The sequence below is a fragment of the Periplaneta americana genome, chromosome 8 (genome assembly GCF_040183065.1).
Source record: "Periplaneta americana isolate PAMFEO1 chromosome 8, P.americana_PAMFEO1_priV1, whole genome shotgun sequence".
In the NCBI taxonomy this organism is placed as follows: domain Eukaryota; kingdom Metazoa; phylum Arthropoda; class Insecta; order Blattodea; family Blattidae; genus Periplaneta; species Periplaneta americana.
In genome coordinates, this window is record NC_091124.1 from 82522771 (window position 1) to 82541054 (window position 18284).

General features: G+C 34.7%; 1 protein-coding gene across 5 annotated transcripts in view; it reads right to left on the reverse strand.

Annotated features, from left to right (window-relative positions):
* LOC138704818 (tubulin polyglutamylase ttll-4-like) overlaps window positions 1–18284 on the reverse strand; it is a 126068-nt gene that overhangs the window by 17022 nt on the left and 90762 nt on the right. The gene's annotated exons all lie outside the window — the stretch shown is intronic.

An 18284-nucleotide genomic window follows, 5' to 3' on the forward strand; every position in this document is an offset into this window, starting at 1 on the left:
GATGAGATGTGTTAAGGTCTTGCACAAGAATCTAGCTAAGGCATGACAAGGAGAGCCTATGGAACTCACTATGGGTCTGAGAGGGACATCCTGTTTATGAACCTTGGGGAGACCATATAAGTGTGGTGGTTTGCTGTGGCGTGGGGTAATCTTCTTGTAGATACTCGGTGGGAGGAGAGATTTGTGTTTGTTCAACAGTTTTTTTATTTTGTTTTCCACCTTAGTGGTGGGGTCTTTGTGTATTTCGGTATAGGTCTCGTTCTGAAGGAAATCGGAGATCTTTTCTTGGTAATCAGTTGTATTGAGTACTACGGTACAGTTTCCTTTGTCCGCAGGTAGGATTTTGATGTTAGGGTTAGTTTTTAGGTCGTGTAGGGCTTTGCGTTCTGCAGGGGATATATTATGTTTAGGTGGTTTCGATTTTTCGAGCATGGATCTAATTCTCCACCTGTACTCAGAGGCCTGTGGATCTGAAAGTTTGGACGCTGCAGCCTTGGCTGCACATGATAGGTCCAGATTGGTGACTGGGTTGGACAAAGCGAAGTTCAGTTCTTTATTTAGAATAGAAGATTCTGCTTCTGACAAGTTGTAACTCGAGAGGTTGATGACATGATTCACACTTGACGAACTGGGTATCATTTCTTGGTTCCTGCGGTTTAGATGGTTCAGTTTGTTGGAATGGGATTCTGATTGTTTCTTGTGTATTTTCTGGTAGGAACTGTTAACTGCCGTGAGGATTCTGTTGCAGTCCACTTCTGCGGTATTAGTTTTAAAATATTCTCTGAGGTGTTTACACTCCGCGATGAGGACAGATTTTTTGGATCTATGTGAGTTCAGTCTGTCCCTCAGGAGGGCCAGATTAGTTCTATGGATTATCTTCTCGGTGCGGGGCGAATGGTAAGGCACTTTGACTCGTAGACCTTTGGGAATGATGTTGTTTGATCTGCACTGTAGAAGAAAGTTGATATGGCCAGAGGTTTTGGCTAAAAGAATGTGTGATTTTTCGAATTGTCGAAAAGTAGAATATATTCCGGGTCCACACCGGTTGTCTAATGTTGATCTAAATGAGGGGTTGGAAGAATCCGAAGCCAGGAATCGACGATCAGTCATACAGAATAGCTGTGCGTAACGATCCCAACAGTAGGTTTTTTTCTCTTCCTTCCTTCCTTCCACCTGAAGACGAAGGGAGAACCACCCTCCGAAACGTTGTGTCTTAATTTTTTGATTGTGACAACCAGCAATGGAAAAAGTCCAAACTCCTCACCTAAACATTAACAATTCACCATTGCTTTCCACCCCCTCATTTAGATAAAAAAAAATATATCCAACTGAACTGTCATTCAACAAAATTTTAAGCTCATGGACTGAGATTTTGTGCCAATATAACTTTGCGAAAATGTTTTCATTGCCACTTTTGAAATGTTACGATGTCATGATAAAGAATTTCGAAATAACAAAGGTCCTAAAGTGATTCTGTACTATATTGCATTTTGGAAGGGGCGGCACTGCGATCTAGATCTTGAGCTAGGAGTATATCCAACTCACACTGGCTGATTAAAATAAGATATATATTCATATTTCGAGCAGACAAGCCCACTTGTTCCTAGACTAGCCACCTCCATGCATTACCAGCCAGCATTTGGGGATTACCATGAAATGATAACAGAATGGAGATCTGATAGAATGATGTTGATGCCTAATGTGAGAAAATGGGAGAATCCCGAGAAAATCCTCAACTGCGACCTTGTCTGCTACAAGTGTCACTATGGATTTCTAGACCAGTACTCGAACCCAGACAGGCTGAAGGTCTGACCGCTCAGCCACTGCAGGGCACTGATATGATTTCAAAATAAAAATGTCAAGTATGACAATTTCAAAAGCAGTAGAGCTTGACAGTGGGACTGCCTATTAATGGAAATAAAACATCAAACACTAACAAGAGTAAGTAAAGACAATAGGCATTTTGTTTGTAGGTTCTCAAAAAAAATTCCTTAAAAAAAGACACTATTTGTTTTCCTTCAGATCTCGAAAATATACTAGGACAAAAATGCATCATTTCACAACCATTTTATTATTAGGAAATTACAAGGCTGCCATTTTCAAGTGAAAGATATAATATAAATTTACATAGTACCGAAACAGATTAATATAAATTTATTAACGAAAAATAACCAATAACAGTCAAATTTTCTTTTCTACGAATAAACTAATATGTAATGGCTAAACATTGACTTTAGTAAATTTAATATCTTCCTTGCGGAATCTGAGTTATTGCACATGTATGGATGAAGATATTAACTATGAAGAGCTTGTATAGGTACATGCAAACAAACTAAAATATAGTCAGTACTTGAGAGGAAGCCATTAATAAAAAACGAAAAAAGAAAATTATTTCGCACGTGAAAATATATATTCACCGACCACTAAAATCTACGCAAAACAGAAACACTATACAATAATCCTGAACACTAAAATACGTCACATTTATTCAGGCAGTTGTAAATAAGCTGGTTCTACAAAATTGTTACGTATTAAAAATTGCAATCCTGGAAACTCTTGTGGATAAATATTTATATTTAAGTAACAAGTTTAAAATGTACCTGAAAATTCAATAACAACATACAATTGTGACAAATATTAACAACAGATACACACATACATACACAGGAGTATGTAGAATAACTCACAGCAAGATAAGAAAATCTATAAAATCTATACACTTTATTACATACTATAGATATGCAAATTTAATTAACTACTCAATATCCTTGTAATTAAATATTTTTACTGTACTACAAGACGGCTAAATCTTTTAATCAAATTTTAATTATACAGTCATGTACTGCTACTTGCATTATACTACATAATGAGCAACTCTACAACAAGAGAACCAATTCTTATTTCCTATGAAAAATAGCTAAGACATTATATCCATGAACATGTAATTCCAAAGATGAGTTGAAGCATACTATTCAGGCAATCTTAAAGTTAGGATAAGCTATAATCACAAAACTACCTACATAAAAACTAACAACTTAAGGTAACACATACTAATATACCTTTCTTCTTTCTGGCATCATATGACAGGAAGTTAAATTTATTCCCGTGAAGGAAGGTCATTTTCTATTTCTTAAATGTTATAACCTTCAAAGCATTCCATGCATAAGTTGAATTCATTTGTCCTTGAACTATTCACTGCCAGTCCCAAACAAATGCTTATTTTAAAAAAATAATGCACTTTGTGTTGTTTTCTATTACTTTTTACTAGTTCAAAGAGTAAGCTGTATATTATACTCACATTTGAACTTAAGTAATTTATATTCGTGAAAATATTGCAAATAATCAAATCTACCAAGAAGACACATATGGCAGGCAATAAGGCACAAAAAGGCTTCTTGCTCATAAAACCAAAATTCACTACAGTAAAACACTATGTTAATGATAAATTCAGATAATAAGAATAGGTTAGGTTCAAGTACATAAGTTGAGTTTGATTATGTTACGTTATTACTTTTTAGTGATCCAAAAGTATTATGGTTTTCAGTCTCTTTTATGTCTGAACACCCAAAATAACCTACAAAAACAAATAATACTAACTCCCTTCTTCCTCAATATTACATTTGACGCTTCCACATCTTGTCATATTTTACAATGACATAAATATAACTCCACAAGTGTTGTACTGTGCTATGTCATTATGTACGCAGTTATGTTCTACAAATAAATTATTTGCTATCTAAAGATATTAATCTTAACATTCTATCAATGGCTTTTCAAAGAAGTCTGGTTAAAAAGAGATGGGAGAGGTATGCCAAATTCAAGACTTGAAATCCATCTAACACTATACTGACTACTATAGGTTGCAGGGTTTAATGACAAGTCTGTGTTTACAATTTAATATCTGTGTCTTTTATAACTCATATTCCTGGCACAACTTGCCAGACTCTAATGTAACATAGTCATACATTGCGAAGAGTTAAGGATTCATTGAAAAACTATTATATGAATGTATTTCATTTATATTATATAAAGTGGCCAACAATCAAATTTATTAAAAGAGACAGACTCCATCTAATGCTCTCAAGGTAATATAAAAGATACGTGAGAGTTCTGTAAGAGGATTACATTACTTAAATTCAGTGTAGCTGAATTTTGTAGATGGTTATTTAACAACACTGTGACAAGTACTAGGTTATTTAGTATCAATGGAATTGGTGATAGCCAGGTGGTATTTGGAGAGATGAGGCCAAAGATTCGTAAAGTTTCGATTACTCTATGGATAAAATTCCTAACATTACACACAATTTAACACTGTGTTTTCTTAGCTTCGCTCCTCTACCAATAACATAATCTGTTTTCTTCGACAGTGTCCTTTGTTTTTGTTGTGATGGTCCTGGATCTTCAGGTGAATTAGAAGGCCTTGGCTGCAGACAATCTACTCCATCACTCATTAACCACAGCCGGAAAAAATCAGACATATAAGGTCACAAACATTTTGTTGCAAAAAACTCTCTAGCAATGAAAGCCATATACAACAGGAAACAATTTATTTGCCCCTTCTTGATACTAAGGACATAGGATGACCAATTCTATGAAGCAAACATTTCAACATGTCCACACACTAGGCAGCAATAATTGTGAGCTATTGTGTACAAAATCTCTGTGCACAATTAAACAATTTGCCCCTTCTTGATAATGAGGACATAGAATGACCAATTCTATGAAGCAAACATTTCAACATGTCCACACACTAGGCAGCAATAACTGTGAGCTATTGTGTACAAAATCTCTGTGCACAATTTCCTTCACTATCATAGGAAATAGTTGCCACTACTTTAATTTTTTATGTTTCTTGGCCTGGGAAGAGTTTGCTGATTTCCGCTCAGCACGCTGTCACTGGAAACACTACGTCTCGTCATTCATAACAATCAAATTCAGGAAGTTCAGTTTGTTTTCAATGACTTCATTGAGTTGCCTGCAGTGTTCAACTTAGAGCAGTTGTCAATCGTATACAGTATTAATGAATCACACATACCTTAGTTGTCTTCAGATCCTGAGTTATTTGTTGCATGGTTCCTTTATTAATACTCAGATTCTCTGAAATAATTCGGAGAACTGCATACTACAGTAGCTGTAATTTGTGACTCTTGTATCTTTTGCAACCAACTCTGGCTTGTTTTTGTTGGACCAGGAAGTTCACTGTCTTCTAATGATTCTCTTCTGTAGCGTAAATGTTTATGCCATTCAAAAACACGTCTACAAGACAGACAATTATTTCCACACACTTGATTCCTTCAAAATGTTTCCATAGCTGAATGCATTCTTGCACACACACACACACACACAGAAGATATGTGTAAATTCAGCTCACACTATGTTCTCAAATGGCAGCACTCTAGAAACAATCCCTCTTAGGACTCATGCTCATTTCTGCTAAATAGCATCACCAGTTCCAGTCGTGTTTTCAATTGCCACACAGTGTATGTTCATTCACAAAACTTGTTCAAGAAATTATTTTTTTCTTTTTGTAATTTCTGAGTCTATGAATTAAACTGATTATACTTTGAATTCCTAAGCAATTCTCTCATTTCTCTTTTCATCCAAAATGCATATTCTGCTGCTTTTTTAATTCCACTTCTACTGCTTTTAGTTGGTTTCTTCTTTGTATATTAAATTTCAACCTTCTTCACTTATACAGCAAAATGGGAGGAAATATATAATAAACTGTATAGCTTACTTTTATTCTAGATGATTTTAAAACTAAATTAAATATTAAAGCCACCCATCAATCTCTTTTAAAATTTTTCTCTCTCCTAACTATGCCTCCTACATTATCATTATTGCAAAATAAAAAATAACGATTTTTTTTAAAGAACTCTACATCTTCAGAAGAGTTACCAAAGGAAGTTTCTTAAAGGTAATTTCCATTGAGATATGAGTAATGGTTTATATTTGGCATTTAAATATTGCACGCTTAATGACGAAAACGCTTATGTTTTTTTTTTAGTTGATTTAATGATGCTATATCAACTAACACATTATTTAGCATTGACGGCATTTGTGACAGCGAGATGGTATTTGGCAAGATGAGGCCGAGAATTCGCCATAGACCACTTGACATTCGCCTTATGGTTGGGCAAAATCTCGGAAAAAACCCAACCAAGTAATCAGCCCAAACGGGAATCGAACCCATACCCGAGTACAACTTCAGATTGGCAGGCAAGCATCTCAGCCGAATGAACTACATCGGTGGCTAACTCTTATGTTAAATTCTACACTGTTATAAAAATGCCTTTGAACAGCTTCATCGAATTTTTGGAGCCAATTATTTCAATTTACTTTTAAAGTATGTTACAAAGTCGCAGTAATTCTAGCTGCTTATAAATGCTATGTATCAGGAAAACCTAGTAAAAAAGAAGAAATCATATGTCATACACTACTGCATTTATTTTATTGGTGTTTACATGTTTAGGAAGAGAAACTCAAAAAGTTTTGTTCACATTCTAATATATCTTGATATGAGCGCCAGTTTTGTTTACATTCTAGTATATCTTGATATGAGCGCCATTTGTGGCGGGGATTACATCCAAGCAAAACTCTATCTCCTGCCAAACGTGCAAGAGTGAACAGTTCCAACAGGGGTGACTGTCTAGCTTCACAGCATGAAGTTGCAGTTTGTAGTTGTGTGGATGCATTTGTGGACGATGACATGGGTGGTGGATTTTGGCATATTTAGCTGCCTTGCCATCATATGAATGGATTTCTGTTGGCTTCGTGTACCGAAAGCTTGCACCCTATCAACATCATGCTCAGTAAGGTATTGTTTCCTTGCTTTCCCGCTTTGACACACAACACTACCTGTCTCCAAAATTGCTTGTCTCAGCATAAGACGCTGGCACATCTTGAAGGAGTTCTGCCTCGTTCCATGATGTTGCACTCATTTGACCGACTGCAAACTACAAAAGACACCAAGCCTTCTCCTGTACAGTTCACATCCCCAGATGAAAATTAAAATGCAATGAAATCAATACTAACAACAACAATGTCAACAACTGTAATGCGAGAGGAACATTTTCTGTTTCTTTTCATGCAAAAGTATGTGCATGTGTATGGCTAATTGTAAGTGCACTCAACGAAACATTTTCAGTTTCTCTTTCTAAACATGTAAACATAGAGACAATAAATGCAGTAGTTTCTGAGATATGACTTTTTCTTTTTGACTAGGTTTTCCCGGATGTGGTGTATTTTAAGTACTTGATCATATATTTATAAAGTAATCAATCTGTAAAATGATGAAATATATAGGTAATATTTAATGCCCTACAAATTCACATGTAATGTACAGTATACATGTTTTTTTTAACAACACAGTGTCAACTAGTAGGTTATTTAGCATTGATGAAACTGGTGATAGTGAGATGTTATTTGGCAAGATGAGGTAGATATATATATATATATATATATATATATATATATATATTTTTTTTTTTTATTTTGATAGGTTATTTTACGACACTTTATCAACATCTTAGGTTATTTAGCGTCTGAATGAGATGAACGTGATAATGCGGGTGAAATGAGTCCGGGGTCCAGCACCGAAAGTTACCCGCATTTGCTCATATTGGGTTGAGGAAAAACCCCGCAAAAAACCTCAACCAGATAACTTGCCCCAAGCGGGAATCGAACCCGGGCCACCTGGTTTCGCGGCCAGATGCGCTAACCATTACTCCACAGGTATGGACAAGATGAGGTAGAGGATTCGCCAGGTATTTCCTGACATTCGCCATACAGTTGGGGAGAACCTTGGGGGGAAAAAAAACCAACCAGCTAATAGCCCAAGCACAGATCGAACCTATGCCTAAGCGCAGCTCCAGTTCAGTAGGTAAACACACTAGGTAACATAGTTGTGCTACACCAGTGTAATATTAACTGTATCTAGCTTAAATTTAAAGCTTAATGCTCACAATAAATAACAGATTTACTATTAGTGAGCAAAATTAAAAGCCCTGATCTCGAACTTCTGTTAATACAAGAATTTTATATCTAACATTCTGATCCAGATAACATAAAGACCTTAAATAGATCAAATTCCCATGTAAGAAACCAAACATTTCCACATGTTTAAAATTAATGAATCACTTACAATACTGTCAGTTAGCTAATAAATAATTAGCAGAATGAACACAGTAGGCAGAAAATTAATGTTGCCAACTGTTTGATACTAATATGTATTTATATTCAAAATCAAATGTAAGTTTTAAACCTTTATGCTAAGCCTGTTGAATCTAAATCCAACTTGGCCCATTCATTGTGGAATAAATGAGAATGTATATGATGCAGTTACATTCATATGTCACATTCACACGTTTCCTTCTTGTTTCGTATCAGTAATCATCAGAGAAACTGACGTTTCGTTATAACAATTAAACAAAAATAAATAAATAATAATGATTATGATAATAGCACACAGAACAAGCAGAACTTACTGCACAATGCATAATGCATTCTTGTGTGTATGAATTCATTCTCGAAGATAAAGATTGTAAAAATAGCTGAATACAAAATACAGTAAAATCCCTTGTAACCAGAACCCAAAAACCGGCAATACCAAAACAATGGCATTTTTGACTGGACCAAAAAAAAAGTTTAAATCTGCCACATTTCCAGTCTGGGCCATCAGTTTTGCCACATAGGAAGTTCACTCGAATTTTCATTTTCAGTGAATATTCGAACCTAAAATTAATGTATTATTTGTGTTGTGTGATGTGTTTTAATAAAGAAAATTCACACAGTTATGTTTATTTAATTATGTTCGGGTCGTCAGTGTTGCTACATTAGGAAGTTCGTACGAACTTTCGTTTTCAGTGAATATTCAAACCTAAAATTAGTTTATTATTTATGTTGTGTGATGTGTTTTAATAAAGAAAATCTACACAGTTTTTATATTATTTAGTTACAGTATGTTCAGGCCATCAGTGTTGCTTCATTAGGAAGTTCGCAAGAACTTTCATTTTCAGTGAATATTCTAACTTAAAATTAGTGCATTATTTGTGTTGTGTGATATCTTTTAATAAGGAATATCCACACAGATTTATGTTTATTCAGTTATGAGCAAGTGATGAGAAATAAGCTTCACATTGCTGCAGTTTCAACATTTGGCACCATGAAATACAAACTTTTCTTTTGTATATACCAGTATTTAGGCGGCCAGGTAGCTCAGTTGGTAGAGCAGCTGGCTACAGACTGAAAGGTCCGGGGTCCGATCCCCGGTGGTGACAGGATTTTTTCTCATTGCCAAACTTTCAGAACAGCCCCGAGGTTCACTCAGCCTCCTATAAAATTGAGTACCGGGTCTTTCTCAGGGGTAAAAGGCAGTCAGAGCGTGGTGCTGACCACACCACCTCATTCTAGTGCCGAGGTCATGGAAAGCATGGGGCTCTACCTCCATGCCCCCCCAAGTACCTTCATGGCATTTTACGGGGATACCTTTACCTTTTTTTTTTTTATATATATATACCAGTATTTATTCAAATTATCCGGCAAAAACCTCGTATCCAGAAGCAGCCTGGTCCTTTTGGTGCTGGATAAGAGGGATTCTACTGTATTACAAATTTATTATTTATCTATGTATAATCGTCTCTCATTTTCAACTCATGCATTCAAGCATGCATGTAACATAATTAGATGTCGAAGTCTTGTCAAAGGATTAAATATTATTTCAACATTATAATACTATCTTGAAAAGCCCATCCCTAAGTATGTATGATATGTACAATTTAATTTTAAAACATTAAGAAAAACTTGTATGATTTAATGAAAAATGACGTCTAATATCACATCTATAAGTAGCTCAAATATATTAAAAATGTTCGCTCAAATAAGCTGCTAAATATTAAATTTTATATCACCGCAGAATATATAATGTATTAAAGATTAGGTACAATCTTCATATAGTTTTTATAACTTCAATTACTAATTTCTAGTTAATTCTGAAATCGGTAGAAAAAAAGTAAAGGTCTCTCTCTCTCTCTAATTATTCTATAAATTGACTGCACCACTCATTTACATTCCAATAAAATATAATATTGTGACTATGATTAATCTGCACAGCAAATAACCACACTATTACACACTAACTATCGTACAATAAATAACTATCACATAAAGACTATTTTGAAAATATATGGTTAAGATAAGAAAACCACTGAATAGCAGATAAACAAATACAAAAAGTAATAATAATAACACTGGCGATTTTGATGGAAAAGTTACACAACTTTTCAAGAACTACAGCATAATAAGGAATATAAGTTTGTTGTCTACACCAAGTAGAAATAGAAATTACCGGTATTACAGGAGCTAAAAATAACATTCAGAAGTCTTAGGAAACAGAGAGAAGGATACGCAATTAAATATGACAAACGAGGATATTAACATACGAATTATGTTTCTTTTCCATCAATTCCTCACCTCTTTCCTTGAAATGACTTAACATTTCACTACATAAACACACACAATTTTATTCTATTATCTTTCTAATATTACTTCTTTTACTAGTTATATACCAACGCACTCTTTACTTTTACGAAACAGAGAATTCCACAGATACTGAACCTAATCTATCACGTCCTACTATTTCACTTCATTACCTCCTACTGTAACATTCACCACAACTTACTCTTTTCCGCCTTCTTATATTGGCTGTAAATTTTCCGCAATAGACCAAACACTTTGTCCTTTAGTAAAGCAAATGACAGAGAGAGGCTATGTAACTTTTCCCAATAGAAAACTAAGCAATTAATCATGAACAACTGCATAACAGAGCGACAGATACAGTTATTACATTGGGACAGCATAATCATATTTCGAATGTTCAATATTACGATAAAAAGACAGAAAATATTGGCTGCAACGTTCACATATGATGACAAATTCTCAGAGTTTGTTCCAAATTATATATATCAGCCATGTCAACAAGTGCTCGCTGTAGACGTTTGCTCGCTCTAACAATCCTTGTTCAAAGATATACAGTTCGCTTCCCCTCTCAAGGCTGTAAGATGGATAGCAAGGGTCTTGTATAGCAGGGGTTAGCACACATTCACTTGTTTCTGGGAACATGGCAGACGACAGCAAACATAGATGCCACAGTTACAGATCTCATTTGACAATCATCTCACGTCCTTAATGAGACTTTCGTCTGCTAAAGTAATACAAACTTAAAATTATTTCGGAATATGTATTATATATCTTTTGCGTGTTAAATATTACAGTACCTGGTTAACTAGTTTCAGCCTGTTATGGGCCATCTTTAGAAGTGGTTGGTGCTGGTCTTGGTACTTTTTGTTTGTGTTTCCTGTGGGGGTGTGTTTGTGTAGTGTAACGTGGAGTCAAAGAGTGTGTATGTTCTGAAATTGAGTTGTGTGTTGATAATTTCATTTGGATGTGTTTTTGTATGTCTATATATTTCGTATTGTTCTAGTGTGTTTAACCTCTGGTTTTTTGGTTGAATATATAGAATTTTCATGTCTGTGTTTATGTCTCTGTTAAAAGTTGTGTAATCAAGATGTATTAAAATTATTGATAATGTTCTTCATTTATAGCTAGAAACCTAATTATGTCAAGAAATAGCAATGACTAATGCACTTCTAACTTAATTTCTTTAGTTTGTATCCTAAATTAATTTGTCTTAAGTAGTAGATGTTCATAAGAATTAATGCTTTAATTTGCAATGTAATGAGATAATAACTATAAAAAGGTCAGTTTATGGTTTATATTATAATCGCCATTATTATTATTGTTATTATTGTTATTATTATTATTATTATTATTATTATTATTATTAATTTTATTATAATATTTCATTGTTCGAAAGGAAAGATAATATTATTTGTTCCTTGTAACTATTGTACAAAGATCAAAATCTGTTAATGGTGTTATTAGTACAAGGGTCGTCCAAAATTAAGTTTACAAAATGTTTATCACCTGTAAACTTGATGCTACACTGATTGCAATTTTAGCATAATTTACGCATAGCTGCATTACTGAGCAGTTAGGATTTCACAGTGTGTGCACAGTGGGTCCCACAAAACCTTTCTGAAGATCACAAAGCTCAGAGAATGGCTTGTGCCCTATCATTCTTGCAACATTATGCCAGTGATGGCCAAGACTTTGTAGAACGCAATGTCACTGGTGGCAAGACATGGGTCCACCATCACACCCCAGAAACGAAAAGGACAAGGATGGACTGGAAATATCAAGGTTTCTTCACGAACCATAAAATTCAAGGTCGTGAAGTCGGCTGGAAAAGTAATGACTACTGTATTCTGGGATCAGAAAAGTGTGTTGCTAGTCGATTTCTTGGATTAGGAAACAACAATTAATGCAGCTGTATATGGTGCTTCAGTAGTGAAATGCTGGCTCAACAGTCAGGACACCACATTTTACAAGAGTTGCACCAAAAAACTTGTCTCACATCTAGACAAATGCCTCAATCACCATGAAGACTATGTGGAAAAATAAAGTGTTAAGTGAAAAATACAGTGCATGGTGTGTTATGTACAAACTATTACGTAAGTTATATAATATTGAAAAATACACATGTAAACTTAATTTTGGAACAACCATCATATTTTATATCCATTGCTATTTTTTTCCCCAGAAGACAATATTACGAGTTACATAGATATTACAGTAAAACTTGTTCAAGACAGAAGTGACATGGTCATTTTTTTTTTCCGTTGTGGAAAGGTTTCTGTATTATTCAGATGTGAAATTAAAATGGAATATTTTATCATTCGTATACATGAATTTATAAAACAGTTATATTACCGGTTATTCTTTATGGTTGTGACACTTGGACTCTCACTTTGAGAGAGGAACATAGGTTAAGGGTGTTCGAGACTAAGAGGGATGAAGTTACAGGAGAATGGAGAAAGTTACACAATACAGAACTGCACACATTGTATTCTTCACCTGACATAATTAGGAACATTAAATCCAGACGTTTGAGATGGGCAGGGCATGTAGCACATATGGGCGAATCCAGAAATGCATATAGTGTGTTAGTTGGGAGGCCGGAGGGAAAAAGACTTTTGGGGAGGCCGAGATGTAGATGGGAAGATAAAATTAAAATGGATTTGAGGGAGATGGGATATAATAGAGACTTGATTAATCTTGTTCAGGATAGGGACCAATGGTGGCCTTATGTGAAGGCGGCAATGAACCTCCAGATTCCTTAAAAGCCAGTAAGTAAGTATACAGGAAAAACAAAATGGCATGCCGCAAACTGCAAGAAGTACAAAATATTCAGTTTAACACTACTCACTTAAAAGCAGCTTCCTGTCGCTTATTTCACTGGTTAATCATCTTCATTAAAATCTCATTTTCTGTACAAATAGTATCGTAACTCACTCATTAGTCATTCTACTAAAGTTTACTAATATCATTCAATTTAATATCTAACACTATACTATAATACTGTATTGTATATCACTCACTGCACATTATTAATTAATTAGACTAGAAGCCATCCATTAGAAGCCTTGAATTCTGGTTTATCTAATTTCTTTGCCAGTTCAATGGCTTGCTTTGCAGAATAGATCCAGAAATTGGCATGTTCTTTGAAAGGTCATGAAGTACCCACTCCCACAACAGTTCACTTATTTCCACATAAATGGTTGCTTTCTGGTTCCTTTTATGTCACCAATATTGGCCACAAGCCACTCACACATTATGATCTTTATTTTTTAAAGTGTCACACCTGACTTTTCCACAATTGAACTTCAATATTATTTCAAATACACTTCGTTTCTAATTTTCCTATAACTCGAAAACTTTTACTTCATCACTTAATGTTAATGCCACATTTTACGCAACTTTTTCTTTTTATCAGGAAATCATTACACTTACGCTCTGTCTAGCTACGACAGTATACGGGTGTGAAAATCTTTGAAGGGACTTGTCTGCCTAGTCAATAGGGTAATAAAATTTATGACCGACAGGCCAACACACCCTCGTCCTCTCTCAAATTTTGCAAAGAAAACTTGTTTTCATCTTAGTGACCTACAGATTTTGTATATTCCTTGAAATTACACGCTGTTTCAAAACTAAAGCAGTGTGCTCAAAATAATATTTCCATTTTGAACAGTAGCAGGCAGTTTCCATATCCGCGTTGGACAGTTTCCATTTTATTCAGGAAAAATTACACATAATACATACGAATTTCGACGGGACCAATAAACTGTTTCATAATAGACAGGATTCCGGATTATTCAGCTTCTGATTTGAACAGATTTCACTGTAATATTATTGTTCTTACTTCAACTATTATGCAGTTATTTGTAAGTGGTACTGATATTCATATTATATACAACCCTTCCCTTCCCACTGGATGCTCTCCTACATCAGGCCAGGTACTTGCGGTAATATGACAGTGCTCGTGACTTCATAGACGTGCACTGTAGTCTGACAAGGCTGACGCAGACAACCATAGTGTCACGTTCAATGCCAGACTGTATTCGTTGAAAACAGACAATATTAACAAGTACAAATTCAAACTTAATTTATTATTTTTCATAAAGCTTCTACTCTATTTAATAAAGTAGATCTTTACATGTCACAGGACTTGAGAAACATATTTACCAGGTGAGACTCGCTAGCATACAGAGATATTAATCTTTGCCAAGACTGAACAAATGCAACAATCGACACGTAATAATGTACCGTCATTGCAAGTTATCTTGAACCTTACATCCCCTAAGTCTGTCTTTGGAACTGCTCGGTACGGCGTGTACTCATCAACATAACGGCACGGCAAGGATGCTCCTCCCTCGGGTAACGTGACTCTTTTCAGAAAACGTTGGTTCTTTCACCTTACGGCTCTCTACTGTAAAAGAACTTGGTTCAATACAGACATCATCTTCTCTCGATACTCCGGTTTTGAGAGGAGAACATAGTTTCGTAGCAAGCTTTAATTAACCTGTAATGAGTAAGTATTTAAATATAATCGTGTGTACACTCCTCTCTCATCCGGGCTGGGGACCGGCAATGGAGGAGTTACTACAGTTACTTCTATACATTATATAGCCCTGCATGACTTACACCTTCAGCTAATATGTACATATTCTTATAACAATGTTTTACAGGCTTATTATTTGAATTTACATTAATTTACAATTATACACAATCCATATCCCTATCATTGCTGCCATCATCGTTTGTTCCAAAATTAATTATTTCGTCAATGGCATCATCCATTCGGAATTATCTTCTTAATCGTAGACTATGTACTACTTTCTGAACATGATAGAATTCTTCGATTGTATCCCGAATAACGTGTTGATCGAAGTCGTCCACTTCAACTTTACACAAGTCCTAATTCTGGAATGAAATAATATGTTTAGTAGAACTATAAGAAAATAATAACTTACAATAGTAATTCATTATGTCGTTCACAGTACACACACTATTGTACATAACTATTATAGCAATAATTTCTAAACATTACATAACTATTCTTTCCCGAGTAGTGTGAGGTTCATTCGGTTGTAATTCAATATTATTCTTAATTCTCTTCACGGAACTAATACTTTTGCCAGAGTATTTAGCCGCTCTCTCATATTCCTTAGCAAGAGGTTCCAGCAAATATTTGTTTAATTTTTCCTCCTCGCAACGCTTAATTTTATTATATTTGCGATAATTTCTCTTTCTCGGCTATGGATAACAGCGTTACTTTTTCTCCGCGGTGGTGTGATTTCACCATAATTACTACCCTGTGGTTGCTGCTCCATGGTAACACTACTGGTACGCAGTGAAGGAAATAGCTCTATGTTTCTTGACAAGAGATTATGCTGCGGAGCATGCGCAAACAACTCAGTTGGCTCCACCCGCGTTACGCGCTTCCTTCCCTCTGCCCCTCTGTCCCTGCTCAGAAGGTTCAAGATAACTTGCATTAACAATAGTAATGTTGTGCAAAAGAAGTATAGTCTTCAACAATGACTTTGTATTTGTGAAACATTTCTCAAACAATCATTATGGAATAAGTGTTGCAGAAAATTTGACAAGGAGTTAAAAGGTAGTATGTTACTACTATTTATGTTATTATACAAACAAAAGCAGTTCCATTGCGTGACAGCCCATGGAGAGCCAAGGTCTACCAGCAGACTGCTGGTTTCACATGCCTCAGAAGAGGTCAACAATCCAAACAATCCAACCAGTACAGGGGTTACATGTTGTTGAGCATGATAATCCCTCTCAGCCACTGTGCAGAATGAGTCAGAAATATGGCTACACATTTAAAGTAAATGTAGTATGTCACTGTACATTACAGAGGGAATTGGGAAAGAGCACAAGAAACTCGAAACTTTGTTCATTTCAGGTAAGTGGCACAGCTTACAGCAGTAAAATTTTGGAAATATTCAACATTTTTTTCCTCCATTACTGTATCTTGTACAATAATGAAAATTAGTATGTGTAAAACACTGTCTTTCTGCTATACGAAAAAAAAATATTTTTACGATTTAAGAAAAATTATTTATTTTTTTATTTTTTTTTTTTTAATTAAAATTCAGTTCACTATGCAGTGATGAAGCATTTCCCACATAACTCAAAAACTATCCAACATTCTGTGATGAAATTTGTTGTGTGTATTTATGCATGTGATATCTACAATATGATGCAAGATCACTTCTCTACCTTTGATAGATTGTCTGATAAAAAATAAATTCATTAACAAAAATGGTCAAATATTAGTATTTTCTTCTAACACAAAATAAAAAAAAAATATTATTTATTAAGGAATGTAGTTGAAAGAGCATGATATTGTAAAAATGAGTTTCAGCAAATAAAATAAAAGAGAGAGAACATGAAGAAGTTAACAAGTTTGTGAGTTATGAGGGAAACGCTTCATCACTGCACAGTGAACTACCACCATTATGAATTTTGAAAAAAAATATATATACATATATATAATTTTTTTTAAGTCGTAAAAATATTTTTTTCATATAGCAGAAAGACAGTGTTTTACATACATCAATTTTCATTATTGTACAAGATACAGTAATGGAGGAAAAAAATGTTGAATATTTCCAAAAATTTTACTGCTGTAAGCTGTACCTAACTCCTTAAGGGAATGTGAAAATATCGAATTTTGGTTTGACAAACTGCACTTTTCTGATGAAATTGTTGTCCATGTGAACAGAAGTGTTAATCCACACAACTGCCATTATAGTGCAAGAGAGAATACTCGAGTTATTGAAGAGAGAAAGAAATGTTCAAAATATGGATCAGTTACAGTTTGGGCAATGATAGGATGGGAAGGATTGTTAGGAATATGAATACTGGAGGAGATTGTTCATGCTTTTCAGTACTGTGAAATCCTTAATGAACTTGTGATGCAAAGTGATGAACATGAACACTGCTTACTCCAATAGGACGGTGTACTCTCTCACTGTTAGTGCTGATCAAAATATTTAATCGATTAACTATTTGAATTTAATCGATTAATCGAGTTGTAAAGGTGTTTTAATATACTGCAATACACATTTGTTGTTAAATTTAACTTGTGTTCGGTGATAAGCATAAATATTAAATGTTGTATATCTGTATACATTGTATCGTTATATTACAAAACAACTATTTTAATTACTTACATATTTATTATGAGGCTTATAATTTATTGTATCAATTTCTCCGGGAATTTTTGAGACAAATATAAATAACAAAAAGTATGAAGACTCACCTAATTAATACTGCTTCATACATGATTTTGAACATGTGAGTGCATTCACATGCTAAGAATTAAGTGCCGCTCTACGTTTAGTAACAATGTTTCCTGCATCACTATACACAAAAAAACTTTTTTTTCTGTCAAGCACTTCTCCACGATCGTTCAATTTAAATCCAAACGTTTCACTGAGTTTACCTCTCAAATTCTCATATGACATAATGGAGTTTACACTTTTCACAGGCCACAGAAAATTGATTTTTTTTTTCTTTATCAAACTAAACACACAACCTTCATATACAAACTCAGTACAGAAACTGCAAGCACCTGCAAAAGTTCAGCGGTCGAAACAGAAGACTGGCCCCTATTGTAATCCGAATTATCAGATTTTAGAAAAGAAGAAGATAGTTACGCTCTCACTTGCACACAGTGTAGACATGGCTATTTTATAAAGAATGAAGGGGACGAATCCCAGAAAAGTATGTATTTCATATGCTAGGAAGATGAGCTGACAACAAGGTGGAAGTTTCCTTGGAAAACCATAAAACTTAATAAGGGTTTC